Genomic DNA, 22,331 nt, shown 5'->3' with positions numbered 1-22,331 from the left:
CCCCTCCTCACACACCCCCCCTCCTCACACACACACCCCCCCTTCCTCACACACACACCCCTCCTCACACACCCCCTTCCTCACACACACACCCCTCCTCACACACACCCCCCCCTCCTCACACACACTCCCCCCTCCTCACACACCCACCCCTCCTCACACACACCCCCCTCCTCACACACACCCCCCTCCTCACACCCACCCCTCCTCACACACCCCCTTCCTCACACACCCACCCCTTCCTCACACACACCCCCCTCCTCACACACCCACCCCTCCTCACACACCCACCCCTCCTCACACACACCCCCTCCTCACACACACCCCCTCCTCACACACACACCCCCTCCTCACACACCCCCCTCCTCACACACACACCCTTCCTCACACACCCCCTCCTCACACACCCACCCCTCCTCACACACCCCCTTCCTCACACACACACCCCCTCCTCACACACACACCCCCCTCCTCACACACCCCCTTCCTCACACACACACCCCCTTCCTCACACACACACCCCCCTCCTCACACACACACCCCCTCCTCACACACACCCTTCCTCACACACACACCCCCTCCTCACACCCACCCCTCCTCACACACACACCCTTCCTCACACACCCCCTCCTCACACACCCCCCTCCTCACACACCCCCCCTCCTCACACACCCCCCCTCCTCACACACCCCCCCCTCCTCACACACCCCCCCTCCTCACACACCCCCCTCCTCACACACCCCCCCTCCTCACACACCCCCTTCCTCACACACCCCCCTCCTCACACGCTCAGGGACCCCGCGCCCCGCACCGCACGTGCCCGGCCCCCAACACCGCCCCCGAGGCACTTGCGGTCCCGACCGCATCTTGCGGGTGATGCGCGGGGTGCGGCGAGCCCGAGCCCCGTGCCTAAAACGTTCTGGAAAGCTGTAGTTATTGAACTGAGGATTTTTGCAAGGAGAGGAGGAAGGGGAAAGGTGAGTATACGAAACAACAAGGTAAAAGTGTGGGGAGGGAGAAAGCACTGCTAAGCTAATTCAACAAACAACTTTTCTATACGGCTGATATTTTCACGTGTTAAATAAATAAATAAATATCTGTTAAGACTTTCCCTGCAAACTTGTCATCCCCACCTTTGAAAATAAGTTCCCGTGCTGATATTTTTTCAGCCCCCGTTTCACATAAACACAACAAATCAGCCATGTTTGTAAATTAAATGAGTTCTCTCCTCAGTTGTTAAACTATGAGGTTGATTACTTTTTGTCCCATAGGAAATCTTTTCTGCTTTTTAATAATCAGCTACCTCATGAAACTAGCATAAAATGTAGCAAAAAGGTTGTAGAGATTTCTCAAGATAAACACATTTATTCAGTACATCAGGAAAGTTCATCTCCTTTAGGCATTACTGCTTTAAGGTTTGTCAGGTCACAAAGCTCATATCTACAATACTCTTTAATGAATATTTCAAGGAAGGTGCAGCAAGGAACACTTTCCTGGGAAAAGAATTCTATGCCAAAAATTGGTTAAGGCAGGGGAATTTTAGTCAACAAATACCATCTCTCAAATGCGAAATCCCTCTTTTTTAAGAAAAGAAAGTAAGCTTGTTTAAAAAATGCTGTTTATTTTTTCAGAAAACCTTGTGCCCTTCTCTGTGGTATTGCATTAAAAACCATATTTCAAAATACAATAATATGTGTGAGTTGCATGAGTAGAGTTAGGCTGCAAGTGCATTCTTCAAATTGTGGGCAGCTGTTTGCAGAGTTTGGACTTCAGCTTGGTTGGCTGGGGATTTTTTGATTGATCAAAGAAGTCAGGGAAGTCAGGAAACTCAGGAAAATAATAGTAAGTTACATATTTTATATAAAAGCAATTTTTTATCATGTAACTCAGAGTTATGAGTTATACTTGAGAAAGTATAGCAATGTTTATTTTCAAAACATAGGCAAAGAAAAAAATCTATGGGTCAAGGAGATATAAAATGAAAAATTTCTGCCATAAAACCTTATCACAGGCCTTTGAGCCTGAAAATAAATAACACTCCACATCTGTCCCTTCCAAAAGATCCATTCTTTGCTCACACCAGGAACTTCTTAAATTTCAGGACAGGCAAGGAGGAGCAAAGCAAAACATCTGTGGAGAGTAAAGTCAACAAATTTCAAGAGCCAAAGTGTCGTTTGTTCTAAAATCATAGAGGTCAGGTTAAGGAATCCTCTGTGCAGGATCATAAGTACCAGTTGGGAGCCAAGTACAAAGGAAAGAGAAAGAGGGAGCATCTGCGCAACATAAAATCTGCCAGTTTAATGTTTTATGATCAGTTTAACCATTTATTCAAGTAACAGCAAGCTGAAGAGTACTATCTCACAGCCATGAAATGATAAGAGCCAGTTTACTATTACATGTATTTATCCTCATCAGAATATTCCACAAGAGCTAGAAAATACAAAATGCAATCCCTCTCTGGACTTTATCATCTGACTTGGTTATTATAGTTTAACTAAACATCTCTATACAACTAAAACAGCCACCATCTAATTAGTTTGCAGGAGGATATCACCATTGTTCAGTGCCCATTATAATCATTTCCTAGGAAAACGGATCCTTCTCAAATTTCATTTCAGTATGTACATTCTTGGAGAAGAGGATTACTGTGTTTTCTATTGTTCCTTTTCCCCCAGTTCATTGCTGGTATTACAAAAAACCAGGCAATCAGAAGGATCCTCTTTTCAAGGTATGGCACCATTAATATAATTTTTTCCTAACATAGTTTTCTAATGAGCTTTGAGTGACTATGAAGATAAGAAGGGAATTTCAGCTTCTTAAGCAGGTGTAACTTCACATTTACACCGAGCAAGTGCATCGGGTATTGCAAGTTGAAGATTAGAAATTTCTTAGTCTTTGACAAACCAACCCAATGAGAAAATGGAATGCCGTGGTACAGGTAAGACCACGAATGAGTGAAGAAACGTGCGCAAGAATGAAAGGATTTTAGGGCACTTTTGTGCGTGTTTATACATTCCCTGGAAACCATCTGCACAAACAGAAACTATGAATGCTACTATATCATATATGCATAAGACAGCTAGTAGAACTACACATTCAAATAGTGCAGGAGACATCTATATTTAGAAAAATTAAATTGCTGCTGCTCCAGCTTCACTTGAAAGAGAGACAGAGATTGCACAGACTTTAGGAACGGTGATATCTGAATGCCTCACACTTACTGGTCTTGCTAATTAAAACAAAACAAAACAAGCAAACAAATTTGAAATGTAAGACAAAATCTGTAAATACCCAGAAAAATACTCAGAGACGTGGTTATAGGGAATTTCTTAAAATCTCATTTTCTCTCTGATGTATTTTCATTAATTACTTTTGTCTTAAGGACTGTTTCAATTGGAAAGAAATAGAAAATCCTGATATTTAGGATGATGTAGCACAAAGCGAATATGTTAATCCAACCATCCAACAGATAACAACCTATGGACAAAAACATTGCCGTTGGCAAAACCAGAGGTTTGGGAGAGCTCAAAACGGAGAAAACCCAAATACAGACTCTGAATAGAACCACTCTGCTATCCTGCACCTAAGTAAACTCCAAGAGAGCACCAATTATGTTTTTTCAGCTTTTGTCTGTGTTGCTGCGCTAAAGGCAGAGCTATTGTGTTAATGTCAGGTTCCCTTCAGGCCCCTCAGGAGCATGAGGTCACCTCCTGACCCCAGAGGGCAGCAGGGGCACTCACAGCTGTCAGCGGTGCTGTGCTTTTCCTCATCCATAACGTTTAATAACTTGCATGTCCCACCATCCCACCTTACCATCCATCCCACTCCCAATGCGTTTAGGGACATTTCTACACTGTGAACATCACTGATGCAATAGCTGCTGGAATTGGGGTAGGGAATTTGGAATAGTTTCCAGAAGGAGGTATACTGTTATAACCAGTTGACAAACACACCCAGAGCTACATCAAAAGCCTAAATAAGATTTTTATCTGTAGCTGTACTGTACAACAAAGAGTTTCTAATTTTTAGCTGGTTTTTGTTGAGCTTTTTACACATACTTGCAATCCATTCTGCCTCTCTGCCTCATTATCTCATAAGCACCACCCAAGTGTTCTGAAAAAGCATTTTGGAAATGATTATCACTTGTAATCAGAGGTAAAAACAATACAATAAACTGCCTGTCTGCTGCTAATATAAACATTCAGTCACTACTAAAAGCTGGTTTAGATAACTCTTCAGCTGTTCCCCAGAACACTTCAAGTATATTTCTCCCTCCCTCAGAGAAGTACGTCCAGAGGTTAATAAATCTGAGCTGTGACAGACTAAAGAGAGGAGTAAATTCAAAGCAAAAAGCTCTTCACAGCACACCCTGCCCACAACTTCCTCTCAACAGAGACACTACCTCAGCAGCTTGACAGGCTGGAAGTGCAACCCAAGAAAAGAGATGTAGGCCAGGACATCTTCCAGGTTCCTCCTGGTATTCCTCAGCTGGTAGCCTGATAGTCTGCTTCAGCAGCAAAAGTCCGTGCCCTTTCTATTCCTGAAAATTATTTCAAGCTGTAATTTGAAATCCATGTTATTTGTCTCTAAGATGACAAGGCTTCCATGAGGATTCAAGAAAAACTGCTGTTTCAGAGGAGTCTGCAAAACAGCTGCTCCAGGAGCGTGCACAAAGCTGTCATAGGCCAGTGGAAAAGGCACAAGCAAATTGAGTGCCTCCTGCCTAGCCAGAAAAGACACCAAGTCAGCTGTGCCCAAGTGCAATGTCCCGCAAAGGCTTGCCTGCTTCATGGTACAAGCTTCACTGACTTCAGGAGGTGCCTGGACTGAAGTGCTCACTAGAGAGGAGGGCTGGCTTTGGAGAAAAGCAGGAGCTCCAGGACAGTCTGGATGCCACAAAGAGGGAGCAGAACAAACCAGGAAACTGTGTAAATTCATACTTCTCTCAGAACCCCAACTGCCGTAACACAGAGGATTTTTAAAGCTTGGGCTATCACCCATGCCTGATACACGGCCCCATATTCATGCACGTCCATGTCCCTCACTCTGACAGCACCTAGGATTAGTGGTACCCTTCATCCAGCTTTCCAGGGGCTGTGAACAGTCAGTCACACCCTCCTATTACCAGACGTAATCTATCCCAGGAGCTAAAGGCAGAGGGTCCAGCTACCTCCTGTCAGGCTGCTCAGAAGAAGGTACCAAGCAAAGAGGTCAAAAGCCCTGCCAAGAAGGAGATGTGGACAGGAATTAGGAGCACACAGAAGCATCATCACTGCTTGGTTGTGCAGGGTCCTTCCCCAGTTTAAATAAGAAAGGCACAACAGGTATTAGCATAATAAAAGTGCTTTAATAATAAAACACTAATAAGAAGAGGAATATAGACTGTAATTCCTAGATCTCATCATCCTGGGAGCCCTGCTTTGATGCAGCATTGGATAGACCCAATGAAATGAGTGCAGTTGTCTCAGATTCTCTGTTTTGAAACTGAATACAGAAGTATTTCCTTATATTGTGGTAAGTACATCACATGCCTGTGTTGTGCCTATGCACCTGACTATAGAGACACTGCTTGTAGCTGGTCTCTTCGTGGCCCTCAAAGCAGGAGATGCAGACAGCAAGAGATACTGGGTAACTCAAAGCTGTTCCTGCAAAGGGTGGCATGGTTTGTGCAAAAAACGAGGTTCACTCTCCTGTTAGAATTTAAAGAGTTTAATATAAAGACAATAAGAGACACATAAAATAAAGCAAAGGGATAACGGCTGGGTGCCTTGGTGCTCTGCCAAGAGCGCACCTGATGCTAGAGGTGAGTCCTTTTTATACCATTTTTACTGTCTGTTCTCTATTCATATTAAAACTCTTCCTGGAGCTGTTCTGCATGGCCACTCCTTGGTTCTGCCTTTTTAGAGCATGCATAGTCTTCTGCCTTGTGGTTTTATTTCTTTTGATTCTTGGGGTTGGGCCCGCTAGGTATGAGTCGATGGTAGGGTGGATCTCTTAATTCTCCAGACAGTCAGGGCTGATTGCAGCTTTGGGCCTCTTTGCCCCCCGGACAGAGCGGTGATAAGGGCTCTCGGACTCTCCTGGCCGCTCGTTCTCCGGTTGGAGTAGCCTTTGGGCCCTTTTGTTCTCTGGACAAAGTGTTGATTAGCAGGTTCTCGGGCCTCATCCTCTGCTCGCTTGGAGGTTATCTTAATTGCTCACACTCGCTAACATTCTTGCTAAAATGAGAGAAAACTACATCCACACAGCAAAAAGCATTTCTAACATTATATAATATCTACCTTAATACTTTGCGAGAAGCCAATACTATGTTTATAACAATTGGTTTCTGCTGTCGTCCTGCTTGAATAGATTCATTGGCATCAATGATGTTGAAGGCAAGTCTTGGCATATTTTCTGTAATACAGGTCACATGCTGGAAATTGTGGTTATTATCCAACAGGACTGACTGTATTATGGCAAATACACTCCTCCCCAAAAGATCACAGTGAATTAACATTAATTTTTCTTTTGTTGAAAAAATGGAACCAATAGGCAATAGCAAATACAATATTGTCACTACAGGTAATCAGCAACTACCCTTCCATAATGCTCTTCCAAGTCTGGGCATGAGACTCTTCCTTATGTTTCGATTAAACTTTACAAGAGATTGAAGGCTTCAGTAGCCCATCCAGGCTAAAGAATGACCACAGTAAAGTTCACAAGAGACATCTATAACATGAAGAACAAATGTTAACAGCATTGTTGGGGTTTTAGGAGTTCTCCTATTTTTTTTTCTGTTAAAGGAATTTTCCCCATACGTGTTGCTAGGGGGACAAATGGCTGCATACTTAAGAAAAACGAAGAGCTAGCCAGGGGGTGGGGTGCATCTGGCTACTCTTTTGTTTCACCTGCGTGTGCAGTTAGTCGGTCCCGAATGCTGGAGAGGGAGGCTGTTTTTCGTCAGCTGCTTTTCCTTCTGTGGAGAAAAAACCCAGGATCCCCAGCCCACCTTCCCTGCCCCGCTGGGAGCCGGGCCGTGGCCGCCCTGCCCCGCCACTGTTTCGAGCCTTCGCTGCATTGTAGCCGTGCTCGACGTGCCTTCCCAGACCTCCAGGGGTTTCCCACCTGGAAAGTTTGGATACATCTCGTCTGCCACCCGGGATTTGTGCTCGTTCCTGCCGTTCCAGCCTGCCATTCCAGCCTGCTGTCCCCGAGGGTCCGGCCGGACACCGGGATCGGCTGCCCAGGGGTTTGTGAAGCCTTTGTTCCATCCCTTCCCGGGATCCCAGGGCACCGGTGCCGCGTGCTCCCCGAGCTCGCTCCGGAGCGCCCCCTGCAGCCGCGGGGGAACCATCGCACCTGCCCTGCTCACCGGGAGCCGCCAGCGCCCCTGCCGGCTGCGAGCGGAACTGCACCCGAGGGGAAAGGGCCTGACAGCCGAGAAGGCTGGGACTGGATTTGTGATTGCTGTTACTGCCATAGTTGTTGCTGTTTGTTTGACTGGTTATACACATATAGATATATAATAGTAAAGAACTGTTATTCCTATTTCCCACATCTTTGCCTAAAAGCCCCTTGATTTCAAAATTATAATAACTCGGAGGGAAAGGGGGTCGCATCTGCCGTTCCAAGGGGGGCTCCTGCCTTCCTTAGCAGACACCTGTCTTTCAAACCAAGACAAGCATGAAAAATCTTACTGTTCCTCTCCAAAATGATCTTGTGGGAAAGACTTGTGGAACTTGAAGGATCCAAACCTCTCACTTTCAGATTGTATTACAAAGCAGTGAGAATATGACTTGGCCTTCACAGAGATGTGCAAGCTAAATGGCATTTCATTTATGCTCCTAACATCTCAGTTCTGAGTGGATTGAGAATTTATAATTTAGCTCATACTTTTAAACCACAATTAATTTGTGGGAGCAGTTGGAGTTTGTGGACAATTTTTGCTTCCTTATTATTTTGCAAAAAATATTAAATAGGAGTTAATCAGTTAATCACACCCTCTGATCTTTTCTTCAGTGATTTCACATTTCTTTTCAAGTGTAGTCGGGTATGCAGTTGGGAAAAGATCTGTAGGACACCAGTGTTGTTCTGGTGGTTGATCTTTTACTGGCAAGTGGTGAGATTTTCCTGCTCAGAGGATACACCTGCCTATGCAAAAAAATCTGTGTTAAAGGATCTTGGTGTGAAATTAACAAGGATTCATTACCTTTTTTTTTTTTTTGTAGATTATATAGAGATAATGCAAGAAATAAAACTTCAAGAAGGCATAAGATGAAAGCCAAGATCTTAAATATGTGGCCTTAGTCCAACTTGTGGAACAATGAACAGATCCAGTTGTCTTCTGAAGCTTTTAAAATTAAGTAATTTATTTATACACTTAAACACGAATTTGATGTCAGCTTTAAGCTTCTGTTATAGAAATTTGCCATAGAATCCAATTCAAGAGGCAATTTAACTTTATTAATGTGGGAGGAAATGTGAGCATTATGTGAGCTATTTTTTAACCTTAACTGCCATTCCTGCTATTGCAAGAAAGTGCCTTACACCTATCTGGAATGCCATTATTAGCAAACTAAATAATTTATCACCTCCAATTTACAAGAAATTAGCCCTGCCTAAAACTAAAACCAGAAGCCATTTAAAAAATAGTAATTCAAAAATTTATTTCGGGTTCCTAATTTGAGGAACGGTAGGAGTGTCCCAATGTGTGGTTCAGAGAGCATTATTTTAAAACCAGAACCAACTTTTCCTGTCTATAAAAGCAGGTGACTGTGCTTTGCTGCTACCTTATGGGCACCCTTACATGTGTTTTAACTCAATTTTCACAAGTGGATAAAAATGGGAAATTGTGAAACGGAAATCTCTGTGCTTCACCTTTTTAATGCTATTAGAGACATCCTCTACTATTCAAACATTACCATTAATATATAGAATGGAAACAGAGTTAACACATTTTATCTTTGAAATGAACTCTGCATTATTTGAAGTGTATGATTTTTGAATTAAATACTCTTACATTTAACTAACTACAGGTAGTTATGGGATCAGTCTTTAAGCTGTGTTGAGAGAATAGCCTGACTTGGAAAATAGGGGAAATCAGATGCCTTATTATTCATAAATAAATAAATATGGCGAAAGGACAAAGTTTATGGGGCAATCTAAGGTTAATACCTGTCGAGTGAAATTGCACTAAGTAGAACTTATTTTTGGATTCCCTATCTACCTACACAGCTATCCACAGTGCAAAGTCTGTGTTAAATGCTGCTGAGGCTGGCAGTAGTGTTTGCTGTGTCTTTTGTGCTGTGTAAACAAAGGCTCATCACTGAAGACGAAGTCTAACAGTTTTTAATATGTAGTGAGGTATTGGCTCCACTTTAGAAAGAATTATAATTAAAAATTTATGAGGTATTGGAAATGTTTAGAATCTGAATTGCACAGTGAAAAGATATGCAGTGTGTCTCAGTGCCTACATAAATATTATACACATGATGGATGGATCGTCAGGCTGTATTTACTAAGGTGACTGTTTCTGTGTAAATTCCAGCGCTAATTAGAGGTTTGTTTTGGAGAACAAGACACAAAGCCAATCAGTTTGATGAGCTGAGAGATTAGGAGCTGAGCTCTCTAGCTGTCTTTGACTTCAATCAAGAAATGCTTGTGTTTAAACAAATGAAAACATTACCAAACTTTAGTCAATGATGATTTTAAGTGACACTGCAGTGCTGGATTTACTGTTCCTGGATTCCTCCCTGCATATTTCTGGTGGCCTGCAGGGAGCAAGCAAAGGTAGTGTCCTGTGAGAGGTAATTAAAATTCTTCCCCATCTGCAAAAACTTTCTTCTTTTTCCCCTTTCCCTTCCACTGCTCTGCAGCCCAAGGCAACCCCACCACAGGTACTCTCAGGAATGTGCAAATATCTGGTATGAGACTCCATCAGCCTGGAGATAATGTTTGTATATCTCATCTTGAGCTGCCCACAAAGCCATCGTTGTCTCTCTTTTTTTTTTTTTTAGCTTTCCTCATGTGTAAAAGCAAGGAAAAAAACCCTGACAGGTATCTCATGCAGAGTAAAATGAAGCAATTTTTTTCTTTTCTTTTTTTTTCCCCTTAGAGTATTTTGTAAATGATATAGAGGAACATGAAAAAAATACCTATTACTGCTGTAGGATTGTTGATAAAATATCAAGAACTACAGCAGATTGGAAGTTGTTCTGACAAAGACTGACCAAATACAAGCCAACTATAAAATAAACATAGGTAAGCATATAGAGTTTATACTGTGATTTTGGGGGAACACTTTTTATTATAACATTTCCAAATTACTCTATGATCTCTGTAAGCTGATGACACAAACAACATGTAAGACTGAATTAATTGGCATGGCAATGAAGCCACAAATTCAAGACCCTAGAGGAAAAAACCCCAAACTTTAAATCCCAAACCAACAACACATAGGCTAAAAACTTTCCAGAGGGGTTGGGGTTTTTTCACAGAATCATAGAATCATCCAATTGTTAAGGCTGGAAAAGACCTTTAAGATCACCAATCATCAACCTAGCACCATGTTCACCATTGAGCCATGTCTCAAATGCCATATCCACAAGTTTTTTGAAAACTTTCAGGGATGGTGGCTCCATCCCTTCCCTGGGCAGTCTGTTCTGATGCTTTACAACACATTCCATGGAAAAAAAAAATTCTTGATAACTAAACCTCCCTTGGCACAACTTGAGCCCATTTCTTCTCGTCCTGTCACTTGTTACCTGAGAAATGAGACTGACCCCACCTCACTGCAGCCTCCTTTCAGGTAGCTGTAGAGTGATAAGGTTCCCCCAAGCCTCCTTTTCTTTCAGGCTAAAGAACCCCAGCACCCACAGCTGCTCCTCATAGAATTTGTGCTCCAGACCCTTTACAAGTTCCCTTGCCCTTCCTTCTCTGGATTTACTCCAGAGCCTCGATGTCTTTCTTGTGGTGGGATCCCAGAAGAGAACACATATATCTTTTTGCTTCATGGGGAAATCAGATGGCTTATTAATTCATAAATGAATAAATATGGGCAAAAGGACAAAGTTTATGGGGCAGTCTTATTTAAGTATTGAAGCTTTTGCACTGGCTCAATTTTCAGACACTGATAAGTTATTTGTGACGAGGCTGTGCCTTGGTGCATTGTATTCTTACAGGGTTCTTAATCAAATTTTTAGTACTAATACAAAAATACATGTATTTTAAAAGTAGAGAACTACTTAAAACACATTAAAGATTAAATGCTTGTAATATACCATAAATATTTAAACCAAGAAATATAAACTACTGTTAATCAATTTAATATAGTTTCACTGTCCAGACCTGCGAAAATCTTGCTACATAGCAAAAGCTTCAGTCAGCTCCAAGTGTTCCTGATTTTATTCTGCAGCATTTAAGGCAGCCACAGGATGGCACTGTAAAACTGCAAGTCAAAACCTCGAACTCCTTTCCTGCTAACACCCACTTCAACGTGCTAATTGACATCAGTGCAACCAGTAGTCACAAGGCAGATTCCACCAGCTTACTCTTTAATGGTAATTTTTTTTTTTTTTTTCCCCACACCTTTCCCAAAGCATATCAGCAACCCCACGTTCAGGTTCTTGCAGACCCTGCTGCAGGCAGGGACTTGGAACTGGTGGCATCTAAAGAGTGGCTAGCCAGGTCTGGATGCTTCAGGCAGGCAAAACAGCCACTATGATGGAAAAAAATTATGAGACAGGCTGTCTGTAGGGGAGTTTTTCTACTCTTGAGCAGTTTAACATTAGCTTATTTCATAAAGCATGGAGCTTATTTACTCATTTTACATATTTATTCATTTATTTTTCACCACCTGATGTAACTTATCAGCTGTGTGAGTGTCCTCATCATGCATATAGTGCCCAAAGATTGACAGTATCAGGCTTATTTCACACACTGTTCCCTGATATATTTCTACAAGAAGCAGAGTCCAGAGAAGGTTGAAAAAGTGTGAATGGGAGAGGAGTGTAGGTGCTGGAGCTGATGTGCAAGGTTGAAAATTATTTTGAGTACAATGGCTGCCTCTTGGCTGTAGCATTTCACTACATTTAAGGGCATGTTTTCTATCTTTTGCTTTGTTTAAATGCCACATTACCCTCATCCCTTTGAAAAATAACTTTCATGGAGCCATTTGTTCCTTAAAATTTTCTGATATTGGGCTCCTCCTGAACTACCTTATTTGCATTTGAAAAGTAGGACACCTTCGAAGTTCATGGGTTTAATTGCTTTGCCAAGGTAATGGGTTTAACTTTTATATATTGTATGTAATATGGTGTAATACTGACGAAATAATAAATTCCACATCCCATCCTGAAGCAAATCTCTCATTAAAGTCAGTTTGAACTTTACCACAAAAAAACCCTAAAATTGAATAACTGAGCCTGGAATTTGGAATTACCATATGCCAGACTTGCAGCAGCGACTGCAGCAAAGCCAACAAAATCCAAAGAATTTGCTTGAGATCAAATCTTTTGCTAGCAGTAAATAATTAATAGGCAATTGTTACTGAAAAACTATATATTATCTAGGGAAGCTAATAGTTGTTCAGTTTAAATTCTTTTTTTTCCCTCTAATACATATTTTAAAACACTTGTCTTTAAAATAAAGTTAATTTTTGTGTCCATGTGAATCGGCTACACATTGTGACAGAGCCTTTCCAAGAATATCTGAAACATAACAGCTATCATGACAATTTTCAATAAATCATTTCTGGCTGGGAGTCTCAGAGGAAGAGAAACTAAATGATGATTGAATTATCCTTCTATCTCTAAAAGCGATCTTTCTGAATCAGGACTGAGGCACTGTGAGGAAATAGGTTTAGAGCAATAATATTTCTGTTTTCATGATTATCCCGTTCTCTGAAGAGCCAATGTACCAAATTTCTACTTTATAGATGAGATTTCACAGGGCAGAGTTATAAAATGGCCAGTGACTCAATGAAGAGATTGGGGTACAGGATAGTGGTAGCGATACACCACCTGAACTCCTCTTGCAGAAGTGCTGGAGGTGCAGGAATGCGCCTGGTTTGGTACCAAAGGCAGTGTGACCTGCATACAGGGCACATAAACTGGGAGTTACATGGCTAAACCAAGACTAACACCTCCGAAATAAAAGCTCCGGGTCACAAGTACCCAATGGCTCTGCCCCAGCTTCCAGCTTCCTGACCATGTCTGTGCCACTGGGCAGAGCCTGTCTGCGCTGCCTGCTCTCTCTCTGGCCACGCTTTGCCATCTTCACCTCCAGAGGCAGGGGAGAAAGAGGCATCTATAATCAGGCTGTGTTTTAAAGGCAGGCCAGATGCTGCTTGTGGAGAAGTGTGCCCCTCTCTGGCCAGGGCTGAACACTTTTCAGCCACAGAAAGACGAACGTCTTCTTTCCGAGGCATCTCCAGTTCTGGAAACAACAAAGTAAGCACGTGCCATGGCTTTTCAGCTTTCCCAGAAAAGCTGTGAGGCTATGCTTCCTAGGCAGTCCTAATCCTACGAGAAGATCAAGTAACACAGCCAGAGCCAGTGGTGGGCAATGCTGTAAGCTACCTAGGAATATTAAAGATCTCAGTTTCAAAATCTCTCTGAATAACAGATATTCTGACAAAATGCCACAATATTATAAGAGACTTCAAATCTTATTTTTTGTCATCTGAATACCAGCACAATTTGAGTATCTTTTCCTGTAAGCAAACAATATTTCAGTAGTTTAATCACATCATCAGCTGAGACAATCTATCCTGAATTGTACATATAGTTTGATATATTTAAGCATCTATTCTTATATAATTGATGAAGTATTTCAATGACTCCTTTACACTCTACTAGGATGCTCAGTGGTTTAGAGAGAAGAAATCTCACGAAGGAATCTTGCAATCACAAGCCTTACAGAAGGCCTGGCTCCTATACTCCAGTGTCCCCTGCATGTTCCTTGAAAGTCTTTGAATTAATACCTTAAATATTTATACAGCTATTTGTTTTCCTAGCTTCTGTCAGGAACTAATGGGCTTTCCATTAATAAATTATACGATGTACACTTAATAACTTCAGCACTGTGTGCAAATCTCTATTCAATGAAGATCTAGAGACTTGAGCAGATGTGTCTTATGTTACGTGTCTTACCTGCCACAACGACTGCACAAATTCAATAGATGTTGTACAGTTACTTGCCACTAAAATGCCAATGAAGAGTTTGAATTAAAGGAAATTAGCTGTTCAGGCATAGTTTTCCATTAATCAGTAGACAGAGCTCTTTCTAACTTCAGAAATAAGGAAGGGATGCAGAGATGTGATTGCAAGAGTCTGTAAGAAAGCCCCCCCATTTTTGACTTTGAGATGTGTGAATGCTTAAGATGCAAAGCCAGAGGGTCACATTCCAGCTAAAAACTAACAGGTGTGACTTCCAAAATAAACAGCATTGACTGACATTGATTCTGAATTTGGCCTGTTGTTTAGAAAATATTTTTGTCTAGTCAATGCCCCAGAATACAAAATAGCTTCACCTAGTCACAGTTATCTAAATGCAACAGATTGCGTAAAAAAAGTTATTTTTACATCTACAAAACATACATAGAACATAGTATAATGTTAATATAATTTTAATAATTATGTTGGAAATATATAATATATGTCTATACCATATGAAAATAATGGCCACCTGTAAAGAGATAAAGGTTTAGTTAAGTAGGTCCTGCCTTTCATAGACTCACGCTGGCTGGGCCTGATCCCTGGTTGGCCTGTGTATGCCACATGATGCCACTCAAATGTACTGCTCCATGTTTTTCCCTGGCACTGAGGTCAGACTGACAGGCTTGTACTTTTCCAGATCCTCCTTCCAGCCTGTCTTGTAGATGGGCTTACCTCTTGTCAATGGGGACCTCTCCAGAATAGAGGGATTTATATCACGTGTGTTCTTTATGTCTGAAACAAAGCCCATCTCTCAGCACTTGTGTTAGAAGACCCCAAATTGCCTAAATGTCTCAGGAAGTAAGTTTTCATCAGGGGCCACCCTTGCTTTCAGGTCAGCACAGAGCAGGAACTGGAGCTCTGCTGTTCAAGTGTGGTGATGCCAAAGCTTAAACCTCAGCTGAGGTGTGCGGTGGAAACTGTGCTCCCTGGTGTCTTGAGAAGGATTCGTTATGGAGCACATAAGGAGGAGGCTGGAGTTAGTGCTGCAGTGTCTTGCCTAATTCTATTTTTCTTTCTTTTTTTAAGCTGCAATAGTAAAATTTAATACTTCCTACAAGCTGTACATACTGTAGTGTAAGAAATACAGACTGCATATAGATTTGCACTGCAGTTCCAGCAGCTGGTTAAGAAAAACTGCCTCTGTAGCACTGTTGGTCACTGCTGGTCCATTCTCTCGTAAAAACATCAAAGATGTTTGCTAGGCTGTCCCAATAAGAGCAAAGTGGGAAAAAAGTTTGCCAGGCTGTGAAATAAGAGAGAGAGACTGTTGGTCTACCACAGATGATGTTCTCACAAATCAGTGGTGCACAGATGTGCTTACTACATAGAAATAGAATCTCACAAAATCAGTTAACATTTTTGTAGCAGATGTTATATGCTGCACATGTCAACTCAAGATGACAGTCTCCTTAAAAGCTTTCAGTGATTGCCTGGATAGTTCAATAAGTTATCTGGATACCACTTCTGCAAGGATATGTTATGGCCTTATACTGCTGCTAATGGAGAATCCACCATAATTTATGATTTCTACCTTTACAGCATCTTTTTTCTTTCAAAGCACTTCTTTGAAAACTAATAAAGCATGTAAGCATTATAGTAATAGCTAAGATTTGTTTATGAGATTTGCAGGGTACAGTTTGAGTTGACACAAATAACGTCTGTAACTAGACAATTATTGACCTTCCCAGGAGATTGATCCAGCAGCAATTATCAATATTTAGACAACACGCCATGTCCAGTGCTTTCCATTTTACCTGTGTCCATATCTGTACACATTGTTTTCCTAATTAGAAACAGAACAAGTTCTTGTGGCATTTGAGGCTTTCTGTATGAGGCCTGGCTGGTGCACACTCCTTTCAGCCCTGTCTTCAGCACCAAGTGCCTCAGAGGAAGGAAATGTACATCAAATTGGCAGCTCCTTAGGTTGTCCTCCAGCTTACAGTTTCCTAATCCTCAGCACCCACAGCCTGGCTCAGTCCCTGGGGCCTGAGATGTATTCTAGAGGCTTTGATAAGAACCAACAGGTGAAATCCTTCCCCCAAAAAATCTATATAATTCTCAAATCTGTTTGTTGCTTACCCAAATCTGTGCCCCCTTTTTTGCCGCACTTACCTGTGCTCTTTTTTCTTCCTGCACTTCTCACAGGGTTAGCAATTTACAGCAGCTTTGAGCAGCAAATCCCAATTCTCCCTGTTTAAATGCTGATTCAGAGTAATTATTGCTCTTGTGTGAGTGTAATTTAAGGGATAATCATGCATCTTGCTGCTGCTTACATTCACCTTTTCCCTCTTGTTTAGGAAGAAGCCTTGTTCAGCACAAACATTCATACAACTCATATAGGAGAGGGCATATCCTTGACTTATCATCATCTGTGATTCTTTTCACTTGACAGGTTGAAAAATGTGTACACATATTTTCTCTGATGGTTCCCTTATCACTGTGGGCCTTCCTGAAGCTAAATCTGCTCAACCATTCAATTTTGATTCTGGAAGCAATGTTAAGGCCATTAGCTGTGTCCACATAAGGATGCTGTTATAAAACTTGACATGCTTATTAATCATAAATTCAGTAGACATTCTGCTTCAGTCTTTCTGGGGTCTGCTTATGCTTCATTTATGATGTAAAGTGGGGGTTTAGGGGGAAGGTGGTGTATTTTTAGATCAGTATTTATGTCAGGTAGCAGACAGTGTTTGGTATTTCCGTATCGCTTTCCACCCAAGGAAATGCACTTAGCTCTTTCCCACTTGCACATAGTTTGCTCCAGAGTGAGAGAGTGAAAAAGTACAGTTAGAGAAGTTCAAGAACAGGTGGCTGCAGACAAATGTTTGCTCTGCCTTATCAGTGGGGGACTAGCACCATTCCTTTTCCCCCATATATTACCATTTATTATTTCTGTATCATGATACCATCATTTAAGGGGGAGGTAAAACCATCATATTAGAATCACTTTTCTTGCTGCTCAATTCCACTAGTGGCTTTTAAAGTGAAGCTGCCAAAATCTATATTCCTGAAATGTTACTTGTCTAAACCCATTGAACACCAGTGGTTTCCAGACTGCTGGTTAAATACATCTGAGAACAATAATTTTTGGAATGCCAAACTGACTGAATTAAGACATTTGTAACATATTGTATATTCAGCCTGGGCTCATGAAATGGCTTAGCAAAGATCATTAGCCTTGGAAAACTAGAATGCATTTCCATGGAAGAGGGAAGGAAATAGACTGTAACCTTCTGCTAGCATCTGCCAGCACATTGCTCTGAGCCCACCAGCCCAGGTCATGTCTGCACTCAGCCCTGGCTAAAGATAAGATTTCTTGTCATCTGCAAATCTGTTATAATTGCACTTTCCTCTAATTGCCTACATTTGTTCAAATCTAGTAAACTAAAAGTGAAATGCAGTGAGGCAGAAAATGTGGAGATCAGCACCAAAGATAATATGAATGCAGTGGCCTGTGAACCAAGGCTCCTGAATTTTGCACATGTAGGGGAGTTGAAGACGGCAGAAGAAGAGGTCAGATTTAAGACCACAATATGGGAAGGGACAATATGGGTCACCATGTCTAGTCTCCAATCTCACAGGCAACCATATCATAGAATTACTTTCATCAGTTTTTTGAGCTCTGCGTGTAGTAATGACCAGTGCACAGGCTGACACTGTTGTTTCAAACCTGTAGGTTTCGGGGGTTCTGGGGGTCCAGTCGGGACGGCCGGACGTAGACGGTAATGGATGGAGACGAGAGATCTCTATAGGCAGGTCTTGGGACACAGTCGGTTTATTGTAAAGGGCGTGGGTATTGGGGCACTGCTCAGAGCTGCTAGACTCAGCTCTGAGCAGGCCCAAGAGAGCAAGAGAGTGAACGGGTGAGAGAGAGAGTGTAAGAGCAAGAGTGGAAGAGAGAGCAGGAGAATAGAATGGAAGAGAGAATGAGAATGTCTGAAGTCCTGGTTACAATACAATAAATCATCTTCTGCACTGAATATTCTAATTGTCACTAACCAATCTAATACAAGATACAAATCCTATAGCATTTACATACAGCCTATAAGAGTTCTTATATTACCATAGAGTGTTACATCTTAACTTCTAAAAACTACTCTTTGGACCCCTTCTGCTGAGCTAGTAGGGTCTGCTCTGACCCTTGGACCTGCCTGCAAGCAGAGGGTATTGTTCAGTCAAGAGGGGATTACCTTCAGTCGGCCATACCATTGTTTTCCAGTTGTTCAGTAACTAAGACCTGGTATTTCAAAAGTGGCTTTCATTTCGATGTTGCCTGTAGTTTTCATATTCCCAAAATCTTTTGTCAGGCAATCAGATTTCCAAGGCTTTCCTGTTTCATCTTCCCCAACACAAACCCTCTGCAAATATTGCTTGTCATCTTCCCTGGTCCAGGAAGATATGATTAAAAATAAAATACCTCAGCTTCTTACCCTGCTCACCCCAATCCAACTTCCTATTTTAATTCATTTCTAAATGCCATTTGCAATCCTTTTGAGCCACACATCATTTTCCACCTTTTTGAAAAAGCTTACCTTGTTGTTAGCCGACCTGGCCACATATCAGAGCATCAGTGCTCCCCTTCCACTTTACCTGCACGGCTGCCAAATGTGCTGTCATTCCACCTCAGGTGGAATCATTAACTACAAGATCCTGTCTTCTCACAGTCCAGTAAGTGCTGAAACCCTGTGGCTGTACACCACAATTAATCTCTTCTGATGTTCAGGTACAGAACAGATTCGTGTTTGATTCTCTATTGGGAAGTTGCTCATTAGAGGTTGTAAAATAAGAGAGGACAATTATGGGTGGGCCTTTCTTTTCCTTTTTCCTTTTGCCTGTACTTGGGCTTGAAGATCATATTTTTCGCTTTGATTTGCTCTGTTTTATTACTTTTAAGGTAGTTTTTTTATGCAAGTTGCTTTTCATGTGCTTTTTTCTCCTACTGAGCTGTATCTTCTGCCTCCAGGCTGTGCTCTGTGTGATGTCCTCAGCTCCCCTTACCTGCAACTTGGCTCAGATCTCACCAGCTTTTGTTTGACCATACAGTGACCTGTATTATTTCATAACATTTTAAATATCACTGTCATACTAATAATGCCTAGATGTATTGCTTTACTGATTGCTTCAGAAATTTTATGTGTTCACTAAAGCCCTTTGAGCTAAGCATTCAATATGTTTCCTTAAATTAGAGCTTGGAAATTTAAAAGTCAAGCTATTAATTGTCGGCATTGAGTCTTCAAATGTCTAGAGGGATGTCTGCTCTTTCATTTGATAATGTCTCCGAAAAATCCCAAACTGAGACACTGGTATGTGTTTTAGGGAGTTTTAATTAGATTCTCTCATCATTTATCAGGCATATGAAGGTAAATGCAGAGTTTCTTCTTATATCAGTAAAATTTGTGTAAGAATTATGGATATGGGATTAAGGCTCCACAACAGCTTTGATTGAATTATTTCCTAAGTTCTTTTTTGCAATCATTTTTGTAATGGACTCTGGATGGAAATACCTAAACCCCTTCATACTGGGTCTCATTGATTTGCAGTACTGATTTACCAAATTCTGTGAGGACTGAGATAAAAAGGACTTGTGCTTTCAACTGGAGAAGCATGCATTTATTTTATACACTAAATCAGGCACAAAGACCTGGATCACTTAGTGTTTCATAATATTTCTGAAGTAAGTTTTCAACTTCCCTCTGGCTTTTTCCAGCATTTTCAGATACACCTAAATGATTAGAATAAAAATGAGAGATATTGGTACAGCCGCAATGAATTATGCAATAGATAACGTTGAGTCATCTGGTCTTTATTGTGGCATACAAACTCTCATGGAGCCGAAACAGAGGCACATTGACATTGACTATGGATTGGAGAGAATTGCTGATTCTAAAAATTCTGTTAAAATCAGCATGTTGGCAGATTGAGCAAGGAGAATCTTAAAGACTGTTACTAGATAATGCTGAACGGATGGTCTTGCTTAAGTCCCATCTGTCTCTGAACTACAGGTACCTCAAATAGGACCCCATGGAAATTCCTCTCTCCTCTTGGGACCCTCAGGGTTTTCTCTGCCTTTTGTTTCCAGAACAGAGGTTGGATTCTCAGATTCCTGAAATCTAGGCAACTACAACAACCCGTTAAACTTAGAATACTAAAACAGTCTTTGGAGGAGGAACTGGGAGTTTTGCCAGCAGCCCATAGAGTCATGCTTATTTTGGGACTCTCCACACATGTGGATGTTTAAGAAAACCCTGCTAATCTGAGTAACAGCTTTACAAGGGGTGGGGATATTCCCGTCATTCCAGAGTGACATGTAACCCCTGGGCACAAGATGCTTCAGAAAGCTGGGCATTGTACACCACAGGCAGCTGGACTGAATCTGTTCCAGGCACTGAAATAAGTCTGGAAGGACTTGAGGCGGGAAGGAAGGCAGGAAAGAAGGAAGGAAGGAAGGAAGGAAGGAAGGAAGGAAGGCCGGCCAACCGTGTAGGCATGTGATGGACACTTACATGATCTAACTGCTTCTGTGAGACAGGCCAAGAAACATGTCTTAATATATCAGATTAGATTTAGACAAGGAACTATCAGGCTGTCTCTTCTACTTTCCAAGAATTTCTCTTTTCTTATTACATATCCAAAATGTAGGAAAATGACCTTCAAGAGCTCTGTGGAAAAGAGTACCTGTGGCAGAGGGCATGTGGCAGCAGTTATAGTAAAAGTACTTCGTCCAATTTGGACAATCTGCTCCAAATTTTTTTTCAAATTTATTCAGAAAGCCACAGCCTTTGAGCAGCATTTAGCAAACATCCATATTGCTACCAGACAGGTACAGGCTATTTTACAGAAATTTATGAATGTAGATGTGACTGCTCACAAATGTAGTGATGAAAAATAGAGCAGTGTATGCTTTCTATATTGCAATGCTATCCTCCATGTAATGACTTCAGATACATTTGTAACTGGTGTCAAATCTGTCACCACACTAGCCATAAGAGGAGGAGAAGGCTGAGTCATGAACACTGTGTGCAGATGGCTAAATAAAGCAGGGCAGAGCCCTCTGTGCAGTCCTGCAGGATGGTGGTGAGCCCTAGGGCACATCTGTGTGCTACACACCCCTTTTCCTGCAGAGTGGGCAAGCACCTACAGGAAGCAAGTTTTGATGCTGCCAGGGAGAACTGTCATGGGCACCAGGTGAAACAGGGCCCCAGAGAACATGGATGATGGCACAGTGTAGGATCACAGGTTGCCTCTGTTTATACAGACAGACAGACCAGCTGTTTGACTTGTGTACGCATAGGGAAATTGTGGCAGAAGTAGGAGGTGGCAAACCAGTCATTCATGTATTTTCTGGAATTTCAAAATACTATGGCAAGTTTGCAAAAAAGGAATAAAACTTCCTGTAATCCCATGTCATAGAAGAATTGCTGCTATCCCTGACAATCAGGAGGAAGAGCCTGTCATTTCTAGGCTCGCTTACGCTCACAACCCCAAATCTCTCTTTTATATTTTTATACTATGTTCAGTTCAAGCTTGTCTTCTGTCAAGAGGCCTGCAGAAAAATGAGCCCCTGCACAGGCAGTCATTCACCTCAAGGTCCAATTCTTCATGGGTCAGGCAATCCAGCAGCTCCACATGGGACCTTAATGAAACATTCCAAGAAAGCTCCAGGGACAAACAGTCATTAAAAGCTGTTAACAGCACCATAATTAAAAACAAATTAACAGGAAATCCGAAATTGCCTTAAGAATTGTTTCTGTCTTGTGTCACATCTCATAAATCTCAAATTACCATTGAAATTTGACTTAATATTTCAGAATAGCTGCAAGATCAACAAACCACTACAAAGTAGTTAAAACCCTACAAAATTTGCTTCCTTAGTACTACAACCAGAGGATTTCTCTGGCAGTCTGAATGGCACTGATACTTTTAAAACCCTTTATTTACTTCAGAGGAAAGAAATGGCAAAAGCAAAAACGGTTCAATAGCTGCAGCTGTATTTGTAATGAATATTTCTCCAGCATGACTGTTGTTTTCTGCTGAACTTGGAACAAGTTAACCCTTTTTAGCCAAATCATCCTTCCTGTCACAGGAATGGTTAGGTAGTTTCTGCATCCTCATTTAAACAGGTGTTTATTATGA

The sequence above is a fragment of the Corvus hawaiiensis genome, chromosome 30, assembly GCF_020740725.1.
Source record: "Corvus hawaiiensis isolate bCorHaw1 chromosome 30, bCorHaw1.pri.cur, whole genome shotgun sequence".
NCBI lineage: Eukaryota > Metazoa > Chordata > Aves > Passeriformes > Corvidae > Corvus > Corvus hawaiiensis.
Note: the sequence above shows the minus strand (reverse complement) of the source record.